The sequence below is a fragment of the Sphaerodactylus townsendi genome, linkage group LG07 (genome assembly GCF_021028975.2).
Source record: "Sphaerodactylus townsendi isolate TG3544 linkage group LG07, MPM_Stown_v2.3, whole genome shotgun sequence".
Taxonomy (NCBI): Eukaryota; Metazoa; Chordata; class Lepidosauria; order Squamata; family Sphaerodactylidae; genus Sphaerodactylus; species Sphaerodactylus townsendi.
In genome coordinates, this window is record NC_059431.1 from 99,324,764 (window position 1) to 99,342,466 (window position 17,703).

Here is a 17,703-nt window from a genome sequence, read left to right on the forward strand (position 1 = left end):
AAGCTTGGAGCAAAGGCGGAGGAGGTGGAAATTTCCATGTTGTGTGGAGTGAATAAGGGAAAGCAAAGCCCTTTTGCCACTGCATTGCCCTTCCTGTGTGCCCTCAGTCTAGCAAGGACATCAGTGGGTCCCAGGTGCTTGGGGAGAAAGCAGGCACATAAATATTTTAAATACATCTGAGCTAGGGATTGGGGTATTATGTGGTTTCCAGGCTGTATGGCCGTGTTCTAGTAGCATTTTCTCCTGACGTTTCGCCTGCATCTGTGGCTGGCATCTTCAGAGGAGCTGATGGTAGTAAAGCAAGTGGAGAATACATATACCTGTGGGATGTCCAGGGTGGGAGAAAGAACCATTTGCCTGTTAACAAGTGTAAAGGGGTGCAATTAGCAAGCTTGATTTGCATGTGTTGGGTGAGATCCCTACCCATTTAGCATGTGAGTAACCATGAAGATAGCATAATCAATTAGTGAGGGCATCTTCATTGTAGTAGCCTTGCCTTTTGATCCCTTTGATCCCTGAGCTATGGATTCTTTGCCACTTGAGCATCTTGGTGGGGCGATTCCCCTCTCCCCCTCGTTAGAAGGTTGATAGGAGGTTTTATTTAATACTTCATTTGAGCCTGGGCTTACTAGTGTTCAGCCCTGGAAATTGCTCAGCCTTCGGCAATGTGATGTTGTAATCAAGTACCTCTGAATGTTTGCAGATTTCCCCCACACTGCTAGAAAAAGCACGTGATTCCAGCTCTTGAGTGTGTGGTTTCCAGACATGCTTGAACCCTGGAGTCTTCACATATTATTTCCATTTGGCTATTTTTGTCAATGATCCACTGGTACTCAGGAACATTCCAAGTGGCTACGCAGAAGCAAGTCCCATTTTATCCAGTGAGGTTTACTCCCAGAAAAGTGTTTTTAGGATTGCGGCCTAGTTGCTAGAACAAAGGTGTGAATCCAAGGTGTAATTGTCAAATGAAAGATGTGGAGGGAGTCTGATGGTAACTCCAGTGACCTGAGTAGAGTTGGCTTGTTTCCTGCTGGTATCCCCAATGAATTGGCTGAAATGGTGAGCCCGTTCACACAGGCAGAGAGTAAATTAAAAGCCTAGACAGATACTCTCTGTTATCAAGGGAAGATAATACAACTGCCACGGTCAAAGAATTAAAAACTTGAAAATCTGCAATACATAACGTTGCCAACCACAGAAACAAGCCAAGGATTAAAAGACTCCTGCTCTCAGCCTGGATATCTGTTCCACCCATGTGTTTTGCATTCTTTTGCCAAAGATGATCTGGACTCTCTTGGCTGCAGATGGGGCTGTGTAGAGTGTAGACAGCTTCATAGAAGTGCTTACGGTTGTCAAACGTGATTCAAATGGTTGTTTTCCATACAGTAACTGCTGGAACTTCTTCTGAATAGATGGAAATATGGAGGATATAAACCTTCAGGTTTTGCAGAAAAAGTGTCCAAAGGCAACTTCTTTATTTTCCTGATTTTTATGTGGCTTGTTTTTGATGCTAGGGTTTTTTCTTCTTAAAATCTAGGGGTTTCCCCTCTCAAGTGTCTTTCCCCTTTCAACAGCATTGGGCCTGAACTTCTTGGTGCAAGAAGTTCAGTGTGAATTTTACATCTAGTTTTTTGGTGCCCTGGGGTCAGTTCTTGATCTAGTAAAGGGATCTGTGCCCTGAAGTAGATTCTCTGCATATCTCTCCATTTCTGGATTGGACCTGTCTGTCTGTCTGTCTGTCTGTCTGTCTGTCTGTCTGTCTGTCTGTCTGTCTGTCTGTCTGTCTGTCTGTCTGTCTCCCCACCTAAATAAAAATTGGGAATTTGTGGGATTAGATAAGCTAACTGAAATGTTGAAAGAACTAACTTTAGAAAAAAATTGAGCAATGTGACTCAGATTTACTGTCAGTTGAATTTAAGTTTTAGAATGAAGAAGATATTGATCCTAGAGGATATTGCATTAGTTCAGTTTGCTTTCTGTTCCTTTTTGCATTTCTGATTTTGTATCGGGTATGAATTTATTATTGTGATGACATATATTAGTCAGAGAGATTGAATATAAGATAGTTATTTCTCGGAATGGATGTGGAGATGGAGGTCAGAATTGATACTGAGTGCATTTTTTCTTGTGTTTTTTTCTCGTGCTCTATTATATGTATTTTATTGAGAATCAATAGAATCTTTTTTTGGGGGGAAAAAGAAATGTGGTTATGTATTCTCTCAGAGAGAGCATCGTCCAGCTGAAAAATTCAACATTTCTGTAGCCCAGATTTTCTTCAGAAACGTACTTTCCAATTTTTATGGCTAGTATACTCTATACATAGTTCTTTTCCACTGGGAACCTGTTCATTTTTAGAGTATCATTTTTCTGTTTTCTGCTGCATTTTGTCCATGGCGATTATGTTACCTTCCCCCAATAATTGAGGAAGTTATTGCCAAGAAGTAAATGCTTTGTAACCTGGAGTTTGCCCTATCGCTGAAACGAGAAGTACATGATTACTTGTGCAGAAAACTGATAAGGGGTAATATTTTCTTGGTGTCCAGGGAACCGAGAAAGAAGTTAAAAGAAGCACTGTCTCTGGGAGAAGTAAGTGAAGGGACTTTGATTTTATGAATGTTCTGGTGATCCTTTATATATTAATTTTGGAAAGGAGTCCAGACAGTAAGCAAGTCTAATAGACTTGTTCAGGGAATAATTCCAAAAGGGTAGTCCATGTTAGTCCAACAGTAAACAGGAGTTTGGTGGTCCTTTCATATGACCCCCCGCACCAGCTACAGTCCTCAGACTGCCACCTGGTGACTGTTCCCCTCTTAAGGGTGGCCCCCGACATCAACCAGAGTCTGGGCCTTTCCCATCTTAACTCCTGCTTGAACTTCCTGAAGAGCTGAGGTGAGTCCCCCAGCTGGAGATATTCAGGATGCACTGTGAAGCCTTTCTTGTTTGCTGGGACTTTTGGAGGGTTGTGAACAACTGACATCTTTGAAGGCGTTATTTGAGGTTTTAAATGTTTATTTGGTTTTAACTTACACTGTTCAAATTATTATGTGTGCACAGCCTTGAGCCAAGGAGAAAGGCATGTTTTAATAAATAATGTTTTAATATTTTAATAAATGTTTTAATAAATATGGTGGAAAGTGCCATCGAGTCACAGCTGATTTATGGTGACCAGTGAGGTTTTCAGAGTGTAGCAACCCTGGACTTCCTCAGTGGTCACCCATCTGAATACTAACCAGGGCTGATTCTGTTTAGTTTCTGAGATGAACCAAGATTAGGCTAGCCTAGGCCATCCAGATCAGGGCAGCAGAGGCGTAGCTGGGCCAAACTACGCCCAGTCCGCAGTGTGTTTTTTCCACCCCCCATGCCCCCTGTGTTGCCCCCCTCCCCCCTCCCCACACTTATCTACGTTCCTTTTCTATTTCTAGTACTTTTTGAGGCTAAAAAAAGCGGCCTCTTCACAGTTCAGGGAAAAAACTGCCTGACGAACTATACTTCCCAGGAGACCTTGTGAGCCCCAAGGTCTCCTGGGAACTGTAGTTCCTCAGGCAGTTTTTAGCCTGAACTGTAAATAGGCCTCTTTTTTCAGCCTAAAAAAGTACTAAAAAAAGGAATGTAGGCACAAAGTGTGGAAGAAGCGAGAATGTGTGTGTGTGCCGTGGGGCCAGCTGGGGCCGCGGGGAAAAGGGGGAGGGGCCGGGGGCGATTTTCCGCCCCAGGCTTGTGCCCGGTGCGCGACGCACCCCTCGTCCCCTTAGTGCTCCGCCACTGCAGGGCAGTAAATAAGTGGAGGTGAAAAAAAAGAAAAAATATAGCTAGGAGGGACCTCAAGGTCATCTAGTCCAACCCACTGCACAATGCAGGGAAACCACAAATACCCCCATCCCCTCCATTAAACTTGCTCTATGGCCTGAGAAAAACCAAAAACCTCCAGGATCCCTGGCCAATCTGGCATGGAGGAAAATTCCTTCCTGACCCAAAGTGGCAATTGGCGATAATGTTTTGAGTTGGAACACTGACATGGGGAAAGGAATTAAGACCATTGTCTTCTCCTTGCCTCAGTTCTGAGCTGGATTGGACCCATGGATGGTTGCTGTTTACAAAAGACAAGTGCTTGGAAGATCTAGCCACAGATCTCCCCTGGGCCCTTGTAAATGCTTTCAGGCCTGTTCAAAGGTGTGGTTGTGGCTGCGTCAGCAGCTCTGCTGTGATTGTTCTCAGAACCATAATTCTTTTCAATTATTCAAATTGTACTTGGGGAAAAACTAGCTTTTGTGTTGCTTACTCCTCTGGCTTTTTTGACAGCAACTTCCTTCTGCTAATTCCCCAGAACAAAGAAAAGATAAAAAGTTAATGTGTGTCTCATTTTGTGCCAGGCACCCCCATCTAAAGTCCAAGGTGGCTGGGGACGCTGTGGGGAAGTAGCTTAAATTTTTAAAAACCCACCCACCTGAAACCTCTCCATAGGACTAACTGAAGTTACTCCAAAGCCCCGGCCACTGCATTCCCAGCCATAAATCCCATGTGGAAATACCCTGGCCCACCCCCTTCCTGTGCTGGTGTCCAATTGGATGCCAGCATTGCTGTGCAATGGCCCCAGCAGCCAGGTTTGGGTGCCAAGGAGCAACCAAATGCCAATGTGTTTGCTCCCTGTGCCACCGGGGATATCATTAACAATAGTGAAGGGAGCAAACATGTTTGGTGCGAGGCCACACAGCTCCCTGAATGCAGAGGCGTGGGGGGGGGGGGAATGGCGCCTGGAGACAACTGCTTCTCCGGGCACCCCCCGCGCCTCCTCCCGTGCTCAGGGGCGGGGCTTGGGGGCATGCCCCCACACCAAGCCATATTTGGTCATTGACCATAAATAAAGACTTCACTTCACCCCAAGCCCTGCCCTCCGGGCACTCTGAAGCCTGACTTCTACCCTCCCCAGGATCTGTGACCAAAAGGCATGCACCTGGGAACATGGGTGTCCCCATGTCCCTAGGCTGGTATGTCCCTGCCTGAAACTGTTCTTTTTGTTGGCACAATAAGCCATGTTACTCCTCGGCTGCCCCATGTTGAAAGGAGGCGCACCCATCACAAAGCCTTCTGGGACCTTGATAAACTTGAATGTTTTAAGGTGTGTTAGTCAGGGTGGTCTTAGCCAGTGGGCAAAAGGAGCTGCTCTCCCAGGCTTGTGGGGCCCCAAAGGATGGGAGAAAAGAAGATGAGCAGGCTCCTGTCTCCTCTTGCATCTGCCCTGGCTGAAGCTTGGGCAGCTGGTTTCTGCTGGCAGTAGTGGCTCCTACCCACCTTGCATGAGGGGAAGGCCACTCAGTGCCGGATTTACTTATAGGCTTGGCAGGCCGAAGCCTAGGGCCTCAAAATCTAGGGGGCCTCCAGCCGAGGTGTATAATATTTTTGACACTGTCCCAGGACTTTCTTACACATGCTGTCATCATGCCCTGTAGTCTCTAAACAACCCTTCCGCAGTTTTCCTTGCACTCCATTTCAGAATAATACTTTCTTAAGCCAATAACTCTACACTAGCATTGATTTCTGGATTGATTTTGTCCTTCCAGGACTTCACTGAAGTGGAACCCATTTTCCTCTAGTTGTGAGGGTGAAGGATTCTGAGGGGCCTCACAAGTGGAATAGCCTAGGGCTGTGCTGGCAGGGGCTGATGGGAATTGTAGTCCATGAACATCTGGAGTGCCATAGGTTTGCCACCACTGTCCTGGGGCCTCTCTTCATCTATATTTGGCACTGAAGCCACTCCTATCTTGGCCCTGGCAGGAGTAGCAGTGGTGGGATGAATGTGATTCTGTGGCACCATCCTGGAATGAAAGAAAACCAGGGCCTCAGAATCACTTTGGCTTCCCCTGATGCCACTGAGGTAGACAGGAAACCTAATGGTGTCATCACATGTGGAGGCAACTCTGCTCATTATTTTCTCTCGGCTGGCTAGAGCCTCTCTTGGTGCTAGAAGAGGGGATGCCCCACTGTCTTCTGTTCTATCACAGAGGTCTTTGGCATGTTTTCTTCTCAGGAAAGCAGTAGTTATCACTCGACAAGTTGCCTGGGGCGTGTTTTTGATGATGTTGTGGTCATAGGTGTGCTTGCAGGGCTGGAGAAAATGGCTGTCCCTGAGTTCTTTGGGGGTAGGGCGCAGTATAAATATAAAAAATAAATAAAATAAATACATACATTACAAAAACAAACAACCCTTTTCCTTGGACCAGATGGTAAGATTTCATGCCTGCCTATTATTTTTATTGTCTGCATGATAACTCAGATAGTGATGGGGAATTCTTTTGATTTGACTGGAACTATCCCGGGTCCAGAAGATTCATGGTACCTCACATGCATTTTGAGTCAGAGAAGCAAGGACAGGGTCTTCATTTCGTAAATACAATGTATCTTTAGCATTGAATGAACCTAATAGGAGTAAAAGAAGATGGCGGTAGCTCTATATTGGCAAAGTTTTATTGGGTAGTGCTTATTATCTGATATATGGAGGGCTCACTGATTGTTTCTTCTACTTCTAGAATTTCGCTCTTGGATGGCCAAACTAAACATTTTCCGAGGTACTAGTCCCAAAGCAGTTTGAAATCGGATAGTTTCGTGGAAAAAGCCACATGATTTACTAATGTCTATTGATTTCATATATTCCAGCACGAAGATTAGATAGTGACTCTAGTGGGGAGTTAGACATGAGGCGACTAAGGGGACTTGCTCCATCATACCAGAATGTTAAATATTGCTTTGAGATTTGGTGCAGGAAATGTTGAGGCAAGTGCTTTCTCACCTCAAAATTGTTACAGATGAGAAAAGTAATAAATATTGTGTTGTGGTAGCTGTGGGAACGTATGGATTTTTAACAGATTTTTGCTGTGAGAACTGAACTGTGGACATAAAACAAGGCATTGGCTGGCGAGAGCGTGTAGAATCCATCCACCTCAGCTACGTCACTGTGAACCAACAACCAAGGCTGAGAGGTTTGCTCTCCTCAGGGCTGGATGCCTAGCCCAGCCTGTGGCTGATCCCTTAGCAACTCTGATAAACAAAGATGATTTCATGCCACTTGTGGTCAATCTGAAGAGTTTTTTTCCTTGCCTTTTCCCTTCCTTAGCTTCATTTTTGAGATAAAGCAGCCTATGAACAGATTAGAACAAAGCAGAAAATGATTAATGATATTTGTTTTTTACCATTATGTTACTAATGGAAATCATTCTGCTGACTTCAATAGGCCTTCAGTTTGTCTGTTCCTTACCCTCTGGCGTGAATTTATTGTTTCATATTCTTGACCAGATTGTCCTTTACAGGTTCCTTTTTCTTTGGAAGCAAGTGAGCATTTAGGCCTGGCTCACACAGGCAATTCACATCACTTGATTTCTCTCCCCTAGGTGATTCTGGTTCCATTGAACAACTTTGTGGTGGCAAGTTCTCCCTGTGTCATTAGATCTGCAACAGCCCATTCGCAAACGCGAGCCCTCAAGAGTGTTCTTGTGAACATGTGAACCAGAGGCATGCGTGAATGGGTATGTTTGGAAAAATAATTTCTCCTGCTCATGAGAAGGAATTGAGTCTTTCAGCCCTTGCAATTTTCAGACAGCACCAGTGTGATGTAAGACAAGATGGAAAAGCAGGTCCCACTCCTATCAATCAGATCTTAATAGTAGTGATTCCAGATTAATTACTGCTGAGTGCTAAGAGTGTTTGTGATATAGTGGGTGGTGAGAATCAAAGAGCAAACTTTGAAACTCGCAGCACATGTGAGAATGTGAGTAGATTCCAGAATAAACCATCTGGGCAGCAGAAACTCTGAAGTTTATTGACATCTTCTGTCCATTGAACACTCTCAGTGATGCGCCTCTCAGTTCTGTTTTTGACTGACATTTATGAGAAGCTGATTAATCAGCCCTTAATTTTCATGTCTCTTTGTATCCAAAACTGATTAAAGAATCTTTCTCATCTGCCTTTTTGTAGACTGATTCAAAAGAATTAGTATATGGTCAACATCTAACTATGGCCTGTTTAGTTGTTAGTTGAAATAACTAAATAAGTTGAGGTTTTGTGCTCCTCACTATCTCCCAGGAATTGAGAATAGCCTCTTTGCAAAATGCCTTCTTGATGAGTTTGAACACCAGCCTGTTAGAGAGGGTCTATGAAGTACGCCAATAAGAAATGGTGCAGCACAACTCTATTTTGATTTTTAATTGCATTTTGAGTTTTTGTGTGTTGTAAATAGCATTGGGCTTTTTTTAGTTGAAAAGCAGTTGATTAACCAACCAACTAAATAAATCAACAAGTTGATTAATTTGATTAACAGTGCAATGGGCAGAGTTATTCTATTGCCATTCTACTAAAAGAAGTTGGTTTAAACTAGGGAACTCAGCATAGGATTGCACTGCAAAGCATGCAGTTTTAAGAACAGCATGAGGAGGGCCCTGCCAGACTAAACCAAGGGTCCCTCTGTCTAGTAGTCTCTCTGCAACCGTGGCTAGCCAGATGTTTCAGGGGAAGGCCACATGCTAAATGTGAAAGCAAACACTCCTCTCTACTTTTTCCTTTGGGCACTGGTAGAAGAGGAGAAGGCAGCTTTGGATTTATACATCGCCTTTCTCCTGGAGGCGGAGGCCATCTCGGTGGGTGATTTCACATCCCAGTCTCTGGGAGGCAGGAACTTCAATTTTTTGCAGCTTCCTGTTGGCATCCATTTTAGGCCAGTATTTTTCCTGCCTCAACCGGGAGAGCACGGATCTTTGGCCGCTCCTTGCTAGTATTTTGCTGTGTGAAACCTGTGTCTGTCTTCTAGTTTATAGTGTTATAGTCTTCCAATCGTCACCCCCCTCCCCTCAGTGTTTGTGTGTGTAGGGAAGAGGTGGCAAGGAAGGGCTAGTAAAGGGTTTCGACTCTTGGCGCCTTTTTTTTTACTGGGCCAAAATGGCGGCTCCCTTCTTTTCTCCCCTGAGGGAGACATTTGTGAAGAGCTCCGCAGAGGGCACCAGGGCAGTCTCAGCCCGATCATGAGATAGGTGGGGCTGAGAGAGTTCTCAGAGAACTGTGACAAGCCCAATGGGATTCGTGTGTAGGAGTGGGGAAACAAACCTGGTCCACCAGATTAGAGTCTGCTGCTCATGTGGAGAATCAAACCTAGTTCTCTAGATTAGAGTTCACTGCTCTTAGCCATTACATCACACTGGTGGAGGTATATTGCTTCTGAACAGGGAGCAGAAGCCTGATTTTAGACTTGGTACTCTTTAAATCCATATCTAATGCAGATTGCAAAGTCTACCTAGTTTTGCTGGGAGATATTTATTTACGTTATTTGTAATCGGCTTTTCTTACTGGGGCTCAAGGCTGATTACACAGAGTGAATCAATGCAATCAACAAAATGGGCCATTCCATAAACAATGCAGTAGGATTAGGGTTGTGAAACCAGCCAGAACTCTGAAAACAAACTGAAGCAAAGCATAAGTATTAACATGGCACCGTAAATGATGCAAAATTGCATAGTAGGATTCTGTTTACATCAAGCTACACACAGTAGTATAGACCATAATCCCAAATCATTCATCTAAGTGACTTTGTAAACGATTTTGTACAGTGAACCCCTATTACCTATGTGGAATGATATCAAGAAATTTTATGCATGTTTTGAATACGATGCTACATCAATGATTTTTTATATCAGACATTTCTAGGGCAAACTATTATATACCAGTTGTGTGTTAATTTCCCTGTCCTTTTTAAACCTAAAGCTTCTTAAACCTAAAGTAAAGAGTACAATAGGTAGATTGTGTGTGAATAGCAGGAAAAAATGGGCTAGGCAACCCTTTCTCCTCTGGCCCCACCCCTCAACACCCTTCCCCAGTATTTTTTTTTCTCCTTTTAGGAAGGATATGGGTCCCCTGTTGATGGAAAACTAGTTTTTGAAGGTGATTTTGAGCTGATTTTTCCAGAGGAGAAAAGGTTAAGCAGCCACTCAGGGAGAAAAGATGCACTTTGAAGCATTCTCCAAAAATGACGCCTTGAGTTAAAATAAGACATCCTGACTCCTGAGGACGTCTTGGAAAGAAAGCTGTGTGGAGTGCTTTCCCAGGGTGCCTTTTTTAAGCATCCCCAGGATGTCTTATTTAGGCTGTGTGGAACGGACCACTCTCGGGTCCAAAAGGCTGGGCAAAGACCTTTTAATCAGCAATTTTCTTGTGCTTGTAAGGAGCTCTGCATCCAAGACCATAAAACCCTTGGAGAGACGTGGAGAGTTTGTGCTGGTGCATACCTCTGTCTGATTTTGAACACAGATCGGTTTGTTGTGTTGGAGTCCATGCAGTAGTCACTGAAAAATTGTTCTTTTATTCTGATTGATGTTACTGATGATGCTGTAGCACTAACTAGATTGGAAAGGTTCTTCTGGCTACACATTATTAGAATCGTCTGCTGCATAAGGTTTGTTCTGGCACACATGTTTGTTCCTTGATGGCTTTCATCTAGGAACAGTCATCGCTGATTAAGTGCCACCATTCATCTGGCCTCAGTGTGCTTTTCAGTGAAGTTGGCACATGCATTCAGGTTGCAGATTGTTGGTGGTGATGATGTACGTGTGAATGAACCTTCAGTGCCTGGACCCTTTCTCTCAATGTCCCTACAAAGGAAAAAATAATAATCTCAGGGTATTTTTGGGATGGGGGAAAGATAGGAAACCCCTGTCTTTTATGTTTAATATAGTGGACTTTCTATGACTTCATTTTATCAGGAAGAAACTTTTTGTTCCTAATGGCAACTTGATGTTTACTTTTTTAAATCAACCTGATGCTGATTCCATCCCTTAATCTCTCTTTCTCTCCCCCTATCCCCATTGCAACGAGTTTTCATCATGACATAAGGGTTTCAATACAGGGTAAGGCCAATGGTCCATCTATGCCAGCATCTTGTTTTACACATTGGCCAACCAGTTATCCTGGAGAGCAAAACATTATGATCAAGGTCCAAAGGGTCCATGTGGATATGAAAAGCATTGGGCAAGGATCACCCCCTGGTCAACTCTACATGCCAGTGGATATCGTGGTGAGACCCTCTCCCCTAACACCACCCTCTGTCCCTGATCTTGGAGAAATGAGACCAGCCATTGAAGAGCTATCCCACACAAACCAATATAGGCAAGGTCATGTCAAGTGCTACTGAAAGATTGAGTAGTAACAGCAGCGGTGGCCTGCCTTGATCCCAAAAGAGTATGGTTATAATGTCAACTGGCTGCGGCGACAGGGAAGGTGGCAAGAAACATGCACAGAACCGTGAACATCTTGTGTAATCAAGCACCAAGGGAAGTCAGTTCACCATACCAGCTCCTTTTCTTCCCTGTGGTTTCATATTTTCCTTCTTTACAACAGCGTTTTTACATTTCTTAACATTCTGTGACTTGTTACCCTCCTTCCTGTCCTTGGTTTAGCTCAGGAAGTACTTACATGGACCTCAAGTGACTTTTAAAGAAGGTATTTTCAGTTGCTGGTGTGTGTATGTGTATAAGGTGCTGTAAAGCTGCTGTGGACTTATCGTGGACCTGAAGGGTTTTTAAGCTAAGAGACTAACAGAGGTGGTTTGCAATTGTCTTCTTCTGCATAGCAACCCTAAAATTACCTGCTGGTCTCTCATCCAACTATTAACCAGGGCGGACCTGCTTAGCTGCCAAGATCTGACCAGGTAGAGCTAGCCTATGCCATCCCGTTGAGAGCTCAGCTGCTGATGAGCAGGCTTAAAACCTAGTGGAATGCTCATTACAGTAGGGCATAGACAACTTTAAAAATATTATAGCATGCAGTCCACTTCTGAGCAAAGAGAAGTTTCAGAGCATTTAGTTTTCTTTGGATACAAGAGCACTGAATATCTTTGTAACAGCTGCTATATTTATAAATCTGGAAGCAAAGCATAGTTCTTTCCTGGGCACCCCATGCATTGATTTTGCCGTTGGCCCAAAAGACACAGCAATTGCACATAGAGTTGTCACCCAGTGGGAGACTGGGGGCATGGGTGGGTGATATTGAGTGGTGACAGTATGTCGATTCAGGGGGGAACTCAGAAGTAATTTCATGCCTCTGGGAATCACTGGAAACTAGAGTTTGGAAACTGTATGGTTTTAGTTTCTGCTGATTTCCAGTGAGGCATGACATCATTTCTGGATTCCTCCCTGAAGTGACATAATGCTGTCACCTGACAGTGATTCCCCCCTCCTTGGTGATAGGAGTGCTGGCAGATAATGGGAGCTGGGCGCAAGAGATGTTGAACTGCTAGTAATCAAATGTCTAGCCTTACTTCCCACCAACAGATTCCTCCTAAGTCATGTTACACACCCTACTGAATCCATTGAATGTGGCGTAGCAGATAAAACCTGTTCTTACCTGCCTAATCCAACTTCTCCATACCCCCCTGCCATCCTGGGTTTGTTTCTTGGTCATGTGTGAATGAGGAAAAATGATGGGGGGAGTGGAACTAGCTGTTGGTAAATGGCTTTTCTTTGGATGGATAGAGGCATGTCTTGCCTTTTATTTGCAGCTAGTTTCTAAATAGGCCAGAATTGGGACAATTGTTGATTGTGTTGTACTTGTGCTCAGCAGTGTGAATAAACCCCTTTGTGATAAGTGGAAAGAAAAGTGTGTGTGTGTATGACAGAGGAAGAGAGATAGAGATGAGCTGTAAACTCTGATTATCAAGAAGAACTGTTTGTTGTCTTTGTTTTCTATCTCTTTGTCTCTGTTTACCTGGACCTTCTTCTTTTGAACATGAGGGCAGAGCTAATCTCTCTTATCCTATCGCATAATACATTGAAATCTTTATCTGCAACTGAGTTGTTTGCTCTTCCCCTTATAGTGGGAGATACTTTTTCCCCACTTCAGTTGGGGGTTCAGGAACATAAATGCTTTTGACTAATGTGTCTAGTTCTGAGTGCTAAATCATGGTGTCTATCAAGCCAGGCAAAACCCACCAAACATGCATAGTGATACGCCAGGATCTTGAAAAATACATCTCTTACTTTTGCCACCTGGCTTAAGCTGCTTCAGAGTAGCAGAAGGGTTTGTCAAGTACCTGGCAGACCAGAATTACTTGACTAGGCCTAGAATTACAGAAATCTGAATAGGCATAGTATAAACAGAGATGATCCTGATTGTTAGTTTCTGAGTCCAGTAGCCCCTAAGAGATTAACATGATTTTTTGGGGTGTAAGCTTTCAAAAATCACAGCTTCTCTTGTCAGGTATTTGAAGGGAATTTGACTCTTGAAAGCTTATGCCCCCCAGATTTTGTTGGTTTTTAAGGTGCTCCTGAATCTAACTTCTACTGCAGACCAACTCAACTCTGAAACAGAATTCAGAGCGTCACTTACCCTGTATGCTTCCCTGGAGTTCTTGAGCAGAAGGTTTGGATACAAAAATATCCTAAATTCAGACAGAAATCCCAGAAACAGTACCTGACATAGGGCCTTTCCTCACTTACCTTAAGCCCCGCGCTACTTGAGGAGAGTAGCGCGGGGTCCCCCGGCACTCCCCACGAGAGGGGCGGTGACAGTGCAGCCACGCTGCCGCTGTTGCGCCCCCTCAGCGCAAGGCATCCCTGGCGCTCTTGCAAAGGGCGCCTTTTGATGACCCTGCGCAGAGCATGGGGTCGTGGGGACACCCGGGCTGCTGTGGGATGCCGCTACAAGGAATTATACGTTATTTACGGCTGCCGAGGGAAAAGTGGGGAAAGGCCCATAGGCATACTTTACAAAAAACATGGTTTGCTGGACCAGAAGAGACTGATAATCCAGTCAAGTGACTCCGCTAAAAACAGTGGAATATTTACTTGAAACCTAAACCTAGCGGGCTTAGTAAAATTATTGCAGAAATATTCCCTGTCAGTGAACATGGTCCAATGAGGGCTTTTTTCCCATTAGTTGTTTTTAGGCAGGAATCCAAAGGAAAGCACATTTTGGCATGAAGCGAATGCTGGGGAATTGTGTCAGCGGGAGCCGCTGTCTGTTCCTAAAAGCAGTGCATTAAAAACGTACAAATGATTTATTATTTCTGCGTGAGTACAAGCTCTTGCCTATGCGGGTCTCCTGTTGTTTCTGTGTCCTTCTCTGCTCTTATCAGAGATGCTGTGGTAATGGAAAGCAAACGCTGCCCTCGGAGTAGTCTGCAACCTGCTCCCCTTTAATGTTAGACCCCTTCTGCACAGACCAATTAACACGGGTTAACAACGGTAAAAACCCCGTTTTGGGGTGGAACTTTGCACGAATCCCGCCCCTACAGCAAGTCTGCCCCTTGTTACTTCCCCCAAACTGGGTTATCTGAGAACGACACAATCCGCGAGACTTTTTTAAAATCCCAGGTTGCAGTCGCTTGTGAGCAAACAGCTGGGCAGGGAGGTGCTTTATTTGGCTGCAATTTCCTTTAAAAAAAATTTTCCGGCTTCCATCTGTGTAGCCATGCAGGCGCAAAGGGTCGTATCATGAGACAGCATGGCTGTGCGGGTTCACTTGTGCATGCCTACGTAGCTACGCATAGGTGGGGTGGTAAATAAAAAAAAAGGCTGCGCCTCCATGTGAACGCCTGCAAGCAACCCACAAGGCATGCAAACGCGAAAACAGGAGAGTTAGTTACTTTATCACAACTGCAACCCGCTGTACATGTGCTGTGCGGAAAGGGCCTTATAGTTGGCTGTTTAGCAGAGCCCTTCGGGGGTGGGTGGTATAGGAAGCTGAATTAAATAAATAAATAAACAAATAAATAAATAAATAAATAAATAAATAAATAAATAAATAAGATGGTCTTTTAGCTTGCTGAATCTTGAAAAGCATAAAAAAGAAGAGTTCCAGTGACTGTGACATCTTCAAGATGTAGGGTTGCCAATTCTGGGTTGGGAAATTCCTTGAGATTTGGGGATAGAACCTCAGGAGGGCGGAGTTTGGGAAGGGGAGGGACCTCAGCAGGATATAATGTCATAGAGCCCTCAAGAGCCATTTTTCCCCCAGGGGATCTTATCTCTGTAGTCTGGAGATCAGTTGTAATTCCGGGAGATCTCCAGACGCACCCTATCAAATATAAACTCTTGTGAGTCAACACTCGCTTCGTCAGATGCTTTGAATTATGTTGATGCTTTCACATTTATAATGGAAAGTATGCGTTGAATCAGTGGTTGGGAAGCTGTTACAAAGAGAGGCCAGTTTAAAATACAATCCAATATTAACAGTTATCCGTTCACTTGGAGGGGGTGAGGGGCTACTACCAATTATAGTTAAATACACAAAGTAAGATTAGCATAAAATCTAGTGCAAGATAACGCGGATTCAGTAGGAATTTACAAAGGTATAGTGGGATTACTTGAAATCCATAAGAGGGGATATGTAAAATATTAGTATTTATACTGAGTGAGGAATCCTGCGTTTGTTGTGTTCTGTCAAGTAGTTTCTGTCTTGTGGTGATTGTAAGAATTAATGACCTATCATTGACAACCTTGCTCAAATCTTACAGAATGAAGGCCACTGAACTCCTCAAAAATAAGATCTCCTCACTGATCTCCTCAGCCCCACTGATCTCCTCAAAAATGCTGATTGTGGGGATTGGGGAGCCTTGAGGGGAAAAAATGAAAGGGGTGTCTATAGAAATTAATGGGAGCTGTTAGTTTTGTCTGGATTCAATCCTTGAACTTGTTAGTGAATTCCAATCCAACAGTTTTTGTTGGATTCTTCCTTTGAAGTTCATCTCCCTTTGAAGTTCATTTAGATCAACAGCCGAATGCCCTGGAAAAATAAAATGCTCACCCTCTGAGTGTCTGGATATTGTGTTTTTTAATGTCAGATTTGTGTCCTGAGCCCTTCGGGGGTACAGTGGTTAAGAAATCGAAATAATAATAATAATAATAATAATAATAATAATAATAATAATAATAATAATAATAATAATAATAATAATAATAATAAATTAGTAAAATAATAAATAATAAATAAAATAGTAATACAATAATAAAATAATAAAATAAAAAATAAAAAATAAACATTTGTTTGGGACTCTCTTGAAGCCCTCTTGAAGCCCTTTCCTTTCCTGCCTAAAAGCCGCCTTCCCGCCAAAATGGAGGTCAAAGGAGTCCCAAACTAATGCTTCCCACCCTTCCACTGACACACAAGGGCTGGGGAAACCAACAGGGAACAACCAGCAAGATGTCCTCCTAGCCTTCCAGGAGAAGACCCCTTCACAGTGAGTATCCAATGGACTGTTCTTTTATGTAGAAACTGAACCACAATAGGTAAAAGAAGCACCAAAAGCCTTGATTCTCCCATTGGTATTTGAAGTGAGACGGTCATTATGAGATAATTTTGTGTTATGTTTACGTTTTTCTGAATGCTTTCCTTCACCTAAGAGTTTGGTATTTACGGTGCCCAGGATAGCAGTGGATCTCCAGGACTTGGCAAATGGTAATGTTCTGACACATGGGAAGGGTATTAACAAGAAAACATGTCACCATGCAGAAGGGATGAGTGGAGACTACCTGGTATTGGCTTAATTTTGATAAAAGCGCATGTAAGAATGAAGGGAGAGGTTGTGGTTTAGTGGTAAAGCATCTGGTTTGCACGCAGAAGGTATCAGCTTCAAGCCCCAGCATCTCCTGTTAAAAGGATCAGATGATAGGTGATATGAAAGACCTCTGTCTGAGACCCCGCCGAGCTGCTGTCAGTCAGGGCAGATAGTATAGTTATTGATGAGACCAGTGGACTATAAAATAGCTCCATGCATTCATGTAGTTGTATGTGATTTGAGTATGAAAAGAATGGGAGGAAAGGCAGTATGGTATAGCCTGATCTTGTCAGATCTCAGAAGCTAAGCTTGGAAAGGAGACTACCAAGGAAGGGTCTGCAGAGGAAGGCAAACCACCTCTGCTTCATCACATGCCTTGTAAACCCTACTGTCAGGAATTGCACCTAGTTGATTGAGGTGCATTCCTAGTTTAATGGAGTCGGTACAAAATATATGGGCGGTGATTGTAAGATGCATTCCTGCTTCAATGTAATCGCTACAAGATATGTATATTCAGCCTGCTGTTTGTTACCACTGATGTAATGGGACATTCTTCTCTTGATCTTTCCTTTATGCTTTCACACACTTTGTAGATAATTAGGCTTACCCCTGACACCTCCTGCTCCCATGGGAAATGGGATGTTTCTGCTTCTCTGTGGGAGTAGGCGGCCAGGTGGCTTTACTTTTATCAATCGCTGACCTCGGCACGCCTTGGCTCCGAAGTAACTCTTTCTCACATCATTTGGAAAAAGGGAGGGGGGATTATTTCTGAATAAAGGGGATAGCAAAAGACAGAACTGGCTTTTTACAAGCTGGGTGCTTCGCTACCTTCCAATAAATGCTGCTGATTAACAATCCAGAGATCATTTATTGATTCAAGAATTGAGACCTAACACCTACCAGGGTTTGCCGTAAGTCGGCTGCAACTTGTCACTTTACACACACAAGCACAAACAAACACATAAGAAGAATCTCCAAAAGAGAATTGTGTGTGTACGGGTTTGTAGTTCTCTGGTTTTCAGAACACTGTGGGGGCCTGTCTGGTTGCACATTATTGTTTGATTTATCTGTTGTATGGCTTGCACTTCTCATATACAGATGTTTAAAAAGTACTTATACAGCAGACCTTAAAACTTGTCCCTAAAAACCACTAAACAATATTACCTAAACAAATTCAA